This window comes from Protopterus annectens, chromosome 2.part2, assembly GCF_019279795.1.
Source record: "Protopterus annectens isolate FY-2018-M chromosome 2.part2, PAN1.0, whole genome shotgun sequence".
Lineage (NCBI taxonomy): Eukaryota > Metazoa > Chordata > Ceratodontiformes > Protopteridae > Protopterus > Protopterus annectens.
In genome coordinates, this window is record NC_056730.1 from 843,439,210 (window position 1) to 843,447,606 (window position 8,397).

Consider the following 8,397-nt stretch of genomic DNA (forward strand, 5'->3'; position numbering starts at 1 on the left):
CTACAACTCTCCTATGACATGCACATGTTATATGCTATATTAAATGTAGAACACTCACCAGCATGGGTCTGCTGTCTTGCTATCACACCAGAGGGACCTACAAGGATATGAGACAGTTTGTCAGTGTCATCAACTATGGCATTGCTGCTGTGAGTTTGCAATTTTACAGTAGTACAACAGGTAACAGTCACAGGCATACAGATTATGTACCAAATTATCAGTATTGCATGATACCAGGCTCCACATCTTCTAAATACACAGTACACATCTGATAAATGCATGTTCTAACAATCGAGCTAACAGTAGTCTACAGATATGCCATGTTATCTGCATGCTCTGAGTCGACGTGCTGGGTGACTCCGGCCTCCATGATGACACATGTCTGTTGTAGTGGTTGGCCAGGAGCCACCACACTGAGGAGCAGCTCTTCCACTCTGGTGAGGGGTGGATGTGTTGCTGCACCACCACCTGTGGCAAGCTGTTGTCTGTGGACATTGGAGGTATGCTGCCAGACATGTCTGATTAAATCACTGTAGTGATGGCGTACCTGCTCATAAGTCCGGTTATGCATGCCTACATCTTTCACCCAATGGACAACATCCTGCCACAGTGCAGTGCGCCCATGCTGGTCCTGGCTGGTTCTGGAGAAAAGCAGGTTGTGGTGTTGTATTAGGGCATTTAGGATGACTTCCTCCTCTTCAGAGGAATACGCGGGTTTTCGATTGTGAGACATGTCCCTGGAAGACAATAAAACAATAATTGTGAGCAAGTCATGTGGCACACTTAACATTCTAAAGTACAGACATCAATGAAATGCCATATATAGCAAACTGTTGGCTGTCAGTAGATACACACTTTTAATACCACATATCACTGCTCAGCCCACAACTTCCTGATAGTGCCTGGCACATACTATATACCAAACCATGTTCTGCACAGCAACAAAGTGAAACCAATATGTAAGACTATACAACAGTGCATGGCACACTGTATGTGACACAATGCACCACCTAGCCACAGGAGGTATATATGAAGCTAATGCATACAGACATTTGTCATCCATTGAAATGAATGTAAAGTACAGTTACAGTACTACCAGTACACCACTCTACTTGTTGATAGCAAACCCCTCAGTAACATATGTGCACATTCATCAATATAGGTGGCATATTGCTGTACTACACTATACATGTTGCTAGATATGCACTTATATCCTGTGACGCACATACCACCGAGGCCATGTTACAGGCATACCCACACACACATCAGACATACCTACAAGACACAAAGGTATGGCAACCCAGATGAGTTTTACCTGTGTACCATACAGTACTGTGTGTTAGCACTTACAAAACCTCATGCCTGAAGTATGTAATGTGTGAGGACTACAGGTAACAAACAAAACAGTGTTTCCAAGCAATGTGGATATACACCATACTGTGCTGTTGAGGCCTACAGCTTCAGGTAGTACTACAGTTCATATGGGATTTGTATTCACTAGTGTTAACAATCAATAAGCATACATGTACTGCTTTAGCCTACAATGGCACACTCCAGTCAACACCATGGGACTACATCACACCGTATGCCATACTGCTTTACCTGCCTAGCAATAACATACATATCTTTTGCTGGGATCAGAGCTACAACACTACATACCATGATATAAATAGTTTCCCACTAGGCTATCACACATATACACAACTTTGACACATTCACCTAAACATTCACCATCACACTCAGTCAACCTCACATAGCAAGTAATGCAACAAGTACATGCGTGTGTGTATTGGGTCCTAGGTAGCTAATAGGCTATTAGCCGTAGGGCCTATGGAAGCCTAGCCATATGGTACCCTGCCCTTCAACACCCATGTAAATTAGGTTCATGTGCCCCTGTCATGCAGAGCCACAGAGGTGATTCCCGAGTTGTATTTCCTATCTCACATCCAATCATCATGATTATTCATGACAACTGCTAATGAGGACCTTTATTTTCTATTGATAGGTAGTTAGTTCCAGAGTATGGTATGTGTCTGAGATGATAATGTACCACTCCAGCATGTTCTGCTTTTTGACGTTACAAGGTTTACATCAGTACAGTGTGTAGCTTGTATGGATTTTAATCTGTTTATATGGAGCACGTCCAACACCTGTGGGTTTGGCATAGCTTTGTATGTTAGACAGAGGTTGCCTCCAGGTAGGCAGTATGCAACACAGTGTAGCTGTGGTTTTGTAAGACAGTCTGCATAGGGCATCTGTTTGAGTCTGGTAATACTCTTTGTGAGGTATGTGTCTGGCGTCTACAGTTGCTGTAGATGTCTTCTGAGGTACATACCAACAGGGCCATTGTACTCTATGATGGGTTTCATGACTGATGAGTAGAGTGGAACACTGACCTCTTTTTCCATGGATGACACACCTTTTCTGATGACATGTGGACCGTACACAGTTTACATGACTAGTGTGGCACTGTGATTATCAAAAGGGACACTACTGTTCACCTGTGTCCCACGGTTTCTTATCACACTTTTGGTGTTGAGTAGACTACCACCTATGTGGTAGTTCATGGGTACAGGGTTTTTAACAAAATTGATGGCAATATGTTTACAACATTGAGCTTGAGTGTACATATGAACATCCATTGGTGTACATATAGATATACATATAGGCACATAAACAATCTACCTTTCATGGTGGGAATATCAATTATGCAAAGGTTGAGAGGGATACAGTTATATAATAATATTGCACAGTTTTGTGCAAAATGGATGGAAGGTATTCTCAGCCAATGTATCTTTAGCAGGACCGCCTGTCTGGAAGACCAAAAACCTAACAAATCATACCCACAGCGTTTAAACACCACATGTCATATGCCAGCACTGTATGCTGTCTTGTTTGCCACATACTACAACCTACATATAAATATGCACATAACAACCTGCACCAACATATAAATGTCCACCCTTCACAAACAGTTGCAGTATGTCCCTTGCTCTATGCACATGTTAAGATGCTAATATATCGGACACATAAATATCTCTCCATATGTGTGTGCCATACACACACAAGGTCCACACTGTTGTAAGTCCGTACACCTCACGGATGACCTGTTGGGCCTTGCTACAACATGGACAGTTGTCACATGTGTGCATTCAGTAATTGTACAGGGAGTATATGTAGCTGCAAATGCTACATTACTATACTAGCCTGGTTCAGCAGTTGCCAATACTTAGCTACACATTATATGACTATCATGCATGTCGTACTCTGTCACATCCAAGTTTATATAGGTGTTTGCACTACTCCCCCAAACTGTCATTATACACAGTACTGTACAGAACATAGATAACATGATCAGATGTTTGACATATAATGCTGAGCTACATATGTCACAGTTATGTCCCACTGCACACAGCTGCACACTAATTTGTCCATGGCAGTAGTTATGCATGTCATCAGTGCATACATACCTACTGCTGTCACATATGCATGTTTCAGGGTATGTACAGTACTATTCATAAACATCTACTACTTGCCGGTAACTACATATCTGTTACATACCGGTTTGACACTTTCAGGTCCGTCTGTGTATGATTTGACAACTTTTTTTATTTTTTTTTTTTTATAAATTAAGTACAGTTTTTTTTACTTAAGTTTTATTTTTGGTTATTAATTAAGTATTTTTTTCTTAATTAATATTTTTGGTTAGTATTTAAGTATATATATTTTTTACTTAATTAAATATTTTTTTTATTAAGTAATAATTTATAGTCTCTGACACGTGCAATGTAATGATTGCATGTGGGGATAGCAAGTACAGTCTGCTTTTATAGGTATCTGTGCATGTGATGCCCTCTGCACCAATTGGTGCCCAGCATTTGGTAAATGCATTCAGCCTGCTGTGTGGTAATTGCAGTACTCACTGTCATAGCAACCCAATGCTATAAATTGCTAAGGTATGCAGGCATAGCCCTTTCAGATTTCCAGAGTGGGGACCATGATTGTTTGCTGTGGACACTGTTGTTTAAGTCAGAACGTTGGTATACTTCTTATATCTGAAGATAGAGGTGTAGACAGTGATGTACATGTTGTACTCAGACCTGACTTTTGCCATTTCCAGTACAGAGCTATCAGTGTAGAGTTTAACTCACCCCTACAAATACTTACACAAGATATATGTGACGATGTAGTTTCTTTTCTACTCATATAATTAACTACCATAGAAAAGTAGTTATTGAGAAGTATTCTTTTGGCACATGAACTGTTTATGAACTGTTATACTGTGAATATTAATGTACTCACTTCTGCAGGGTTTGTGTTTTTTATTGTTGACATTAGCACAGGGTTCTCAGGAAAACTGGACAAATCCAGTACTGAGTATGCCTACCTACATCCTTGGTAGACCCTAAACACACAAGTATATTTTAATTGTGTGGGGGGGATGCTGACATACAGAGAACATTATGTATTATTGTGTGAATGTAATCTTACTGGACTTAAAGGATTGGTATGTACCTGTTAGTTTATCAAGGCAGGTAGTCTGTCTGCATAGTTTCCAACTGTGAACCTATCCAGATGGTAGCCAAATGTTACACTGTTATTCTTTGTCTGTGCAACCCACAGGTGTTTTCAGCACTGGTACAATGGCATTGTTACAGTCAGTTGCTACCAGTACATGGCTACATCCTTTGGTATTTCTGTGTTGTACTCCTACATAAGGGTATGCTTGTGAAAGTCCTACCAAAGCTATTTGCAGAGTGTGTAACAGCAGAATAGCTGATATGCCTGTGTGTTTGTGCCTCTGCCAGGCCTATGAAACACTCAGATACATTTATTTTATTTATTTATTTTACATTTGTTAACCGGGATAGTCCGATTGGATATATGTCCATTTTCAGCGGAGGCCCGGGGAGAAAAGCTCCAACAATAACAAACAAAAAAAGGACAATATACAAAAAGGCAATGTACAAAAAACAAAACAATTTTTTTTTTTTTTTTTTTTTTGTTTGTTTTTAGCAAGGAGTCAAGAGTTATCATGAGGAGTGGTGACAAAATAATCATAAGATAACATCAAGTGAGGTTGGAAAAAGTAGCAGTTGCTAAGGGTGATCCTTATGGATAGTCCATGGATTAGCCAGGTTTGGTACAGTAGCAGGTCCATTTTGACCCCAGGTATTGTTTGAGCTTGGCTTTGAAATGATTTATAGAAGAAAGTGAGGTAATCTCAGGGGGTAGATGGTTCCAAGATCTACCTAGAGAGTTAGCTTTGAGTCAGGGATAGATAGTTAAAAGTATGGTACACCTTACACATTATAGAGACAGTAAGTGTATACTTGAGTGAAGCAGTGCATATGGATTAGTACACCTTTTATGAAGTACAAACTGTGTCTACTGTTATTATTGTCAGTATTCATTGTGTAATACCCCACCTTTCTGACTGACATCAGTACTTTTCAGAGGGATTCAGAGGGACACAGCTAAAATATGTTTCACAATCAGGGACATCCCTGAAAACTAGTCACAGTTAGGAAGTATGGCCTCTGCCCTAATCAGATATGCCAGTGTTTGTCCTGCTATGATACTGTGTGGGGGTTGTAAAGTGCCTCTGTAACATTATTTGCTGTTAGAATGGCTGCTTCTCATATCACACTCATGTAATGCAATTCCACAACAATTGCTGGTAAAGATCCACAGAACAAGCTTTGTGTTATGGCCTTCCTATTTTTCCTTTGCATTCACTCATTGTAATGCACAATATATTTATTTCAGCACCAAGTTGCTGTATATCTGCTGTGGCTTAATGGTACTTCATGCAGTCTAGTGTGTCCAAGGGCTGGGTATCGAGAGTAATAGAGGTGTTTTATTTTGCTGCTGAGCAGAACAAGGGCCCTGACATACAGAGTGACTAAGGCACTTTTAAGCAGTTGTAAGTGGGTTTGCGTGGGTTTGTACAATGCTTAGCGATGCTTAGGTAAGCGCACACATGCGCACACTCGCTCAAACCTGCTAACTACAGCTTAAAAGTGCTTACTCCCGCTAAACCCCGCGCTAATTTCTTTGAAAGAAAAGAAAATGGGGAGATAGGAAAGTGGTGAAAAAGGGGGCACAAAGAGGGAAAGACAGTAGGAAAACAAGCTCAGGATGTCCAGGACGGGTGTAGGGAAGGTCCATAGCTGCCCATTTCTTTACCAGCAACAGCTGTGCATATGCAATAAATTTGGAATGAAATTTGAAACCTTTCACCCCTGGGAGAGGGGTGTGGACAACAAAGTATGTTGTACTGCCAATTATAATTATCAGTTTACATGTCCAGTGGACATGTGTGTAAAATGGGCAACTATGTATGGGGCGTAATTTTTTTGTGGGTACAGATTGCCCTTTTCTTTTTTTTTTCCAGGTGAGAGTGGAAAGTGAGGTAGAGGAAGTAGGTATATTTGGGGAGGTAGGTTGGGGAGGTAAACAGACAAGACAAACAAGACGCATACAGGGGCGGTGTATGACACATGGGGTGGGTGAACACAATTGACGGGGACGGATGTTTGGAAATTGCAAGCCCATGAGCCCACAGATGGTAACAGTGAAACTGAGATCCCCACCCATGGGCAGTCACCACTGCACCTTCACAGCCCCGAGGGTGGCTGTGCTGGGGGCTGCGTAGGATGGGCAGGCTCACCCGTGAGACGCGCCACTCTCGCCTCGAGCTGGCATAGAGGATCAGCGACTGAATGCTGGATCTCCCTACGCACCACAACCCGGACCCTTCAAAGGGTGACAGGTGGCCCTTCCCCACCCATGCTTGCATGGGGGGGATGAGCCCCATCCCCTGCAGCGCTTCAACCCGAAGGTGGCACAGGACCAACGGAGGAGGGGAGCCTGGGCTGGGCACCGGACCTGCTGGTGCCAGGTGCACTCGCCAGCTGAGGAGGGACAGGTGGGTCCGCTGGAACTGGCCTTGCCATACGTTCTGTGATTAGGTGTGTTTAATTACAACATAAACAACAGCATTCCAAATTAGTTGTAACAGCATGCAGTAATATTCACATTAACCCAACAAATCAAGGTTCCAACAGTTGAACAGCAAGCATAACACATGCATATATTGAATGACAGTGGACATTCCAACAGCATGCAGGGATGATTGGTGCAACAGGCCACCATGATTGTGGTGTTTGAACAGGGCACATGCATCAAAGTGAATGCAGATATTTATAGAACAATAGGACATATGTCCCAACAAATGTTTTGAGATTACACATACCCATTGAGGTTTGGAATTGCATTGTTTATGCACATACAGTATGGTGTAGAAAGAAACCTCAATTAACATCTATATAACTATAAGTACTTTTAGTCTACACTACATTCCTATTGACTGCAGGTGTATATACCCTACATGTATTATTACACTTGCCAACATGCATTAGGTTGTGTAATGGGTTTGGCTAGTTCATTATATACCTGACCTATATCTGACATACTAACTGTCCAAGATGCAAATGTTACTTCTATATATTTATTGATTTTATTTATATTTCTTTATCTATATATCTGGGTGAGTTCACATGACATTTTCAGTTAAATTTGTACAGAACCCTACATTTCGTGTGGCACACTCACATTTCTGGGGAACAAATTAACAAGCTACTCATGTGCCAGATTTACTTATACATGCCAGCCAGTAACTGACTGTTGAGGACTGTATATATGCTTCACAGCTACTGGCACTTCCATCAACCACTTTAGATGGGACTGCCCAACTGTGGGTTGCCAACACTTATTAGAACAGTACTATTTGTATAATGCAAGGGTACAACAACATTCCAAAGTAAGTGACACAGACACACTCCAGGTTTTATACCTTTATTAATTACATTACACACTTTTCCACAGGTGCTCTCCTTTATTTGATATTACAGTGCATATGGAAGACATATTCAAGACATATTATACCTTTATTAATAGGTTAGAACACTCTTTTTCAGGCTCGCTCACTTATATTATTAGATATTATTCCGGACATATTTTACGTTTCTTAATGGGGTTACTACACTCTCTCTCTCTCTGACTTATTTTATATAACAGTACATGCAGAGGAATTATTCAGGGCATTTTATGGCTGTATTATTGGGCTACAACATTTTCTTTCAGGCTCTCTCACCTATTTTATATAACAATACATGCAGAATAATTACTAACCTGCCTGGTGGTGCAGCCTTAGCAGCCTATCTGCATAGGCTTACTGATTCGCAGCATGGACACCTGCAGCTATGAAGTAAATGAAGGGATATTGAGACATACCTATCCATTATATAGAATAAATTAGCATGTCTTACATACTGCATTACATGGCTACCTACTCAGTAGTGTGGTATCTTGCATCCCATGGGCCTCCTGTAT